General features: G+C 41.7%; 1 pseudogene; it reads left to right on the forward strand.

Moving 5' to 3' along the window:
- Positions 1-640: 640 nt before the first annotated feature.
- LOC133297723 (small nucleolar RNA R71) lies at positions 641-741 on the forward strand (annotated as a pseudogene).
- The last annotated feature ends 543 nt before the right edge of the window (positions 742-1,284 follow it).

The following is a 1,284-nucleotide window of genomic DNA, read 5'->3' on the forward strand; positions in this document are numbered from 1 at the left end:
AACCAACTGACCAATTTGGGTATCCAGGCTCCTCATGGCTGCACTGTTCTGATTCATGTATTCCTTGACAAAAGTCTCAAATGATTGGGACTTCCCTTCACCCTTATCCCAGTTTTGATGGTTCTGCCTGGGATATGGGGGTCGGTTTTGGTAGTTTCCTCCACTATCTCCAGCATTATTCTGACTCTTCCATCCCCGGTTGTAGTTCCCTTGAAAATTATCATTGCTCCTGTTGTTGTTATCGTAACCACCTGCATAACACACAGCAGCCAAATTGTTACAGTCCTCAGATTCATGAGGACCTCCACAAATGGAGCAACTTTGACTTGATTGAGTCAAGAGAAGTTGCACGGTTGGTTTTTTCTGTTCCATGGGCTTCCAATTTTTTATAGTATTCTGGAGCAAAGCCATCTGTGCTGAAAGAGCATCAGTTGAGCTTAGCTCAAGAACTCTTGCTTTCTTGGAAGCATTGTTCCGTGTGGAAGGCCATTGGACATGTTTTTTTGAAAGTTTTTCCAACAACCAGTAGGTTTCCGGATAAGTAAAATCCAAAAGATCTCCCCCTACAACCGCATCAATAGTGGCTTTCAATGGTGGGGTTAAGCCATAATAAAACGTGTGAATAATGCCCCAATCAGAAACTCCATGATTTGGGCAAATTCGTATTAATTCCTTAAAGCGCTCCCACGCTTCATAAAGACTTTTTCCATCATACACTTGGAAAGATGCTCACTTGGGCTTGTTTTGCTTGGGAGAAAAATCGGGTGACAAACTGTTCAGCTAATTGCTCCCAACTAGTGACAGAATTTGGGGGCAATGTTCTCCTCCACTCTTTGGCTTTTCCTGCTAGGGAAAATGGAAACAGCCTCATTCGCATATTTTCCTCTGAGATACCATGAACTTTGAAATTACCAACTATCTCAGTGAAGTTGTCCAAATGATTGTGGGGGTCTTCCATAGGAAATCCATGGAATTGACCAGCATTCATAATCATTTGGAATATTGCAGGTTTGATTTCAAAGTTCGGGACATCCAGAGGAGGAGGAACATAGCCTCGTTCTGGACCATTTCTGAAGGGAGCAGCCATATCATTCAACGATGGCCCTCTTCCTCCATTCTGTCCTTCTTCATTCTCATGATTATTATTTTCATTGTTACCATTTTCACCATTATTTAGAACTTCCTCCATTGTATTATTTCTTAACCTTTTAACTCTTCTTCTATTTCTGAAGGTTCTCTCGGGTTCTGGATCAAAATGTACTATTTCCAGTCCAAGTTCTGTAG

Source organism: Gastrolobium bilobum, unplaced genomic scaffold (assembly GCF_033153095.1).
Source record: "Gastrolobium bilobum isolate Gb01-03AN ecotype WA unplaced genomic scaffold, APGP_CSIRO_Gbil_v1 utg237365, whole genome shotgun sequence".
Lineage (NCBI taxonomy): Eukaryota > Viridiplantae > Streptophyta > Magnoliopsida > Fabales > Fabaceae > Gastrolobium > Gastrolobium bilobum.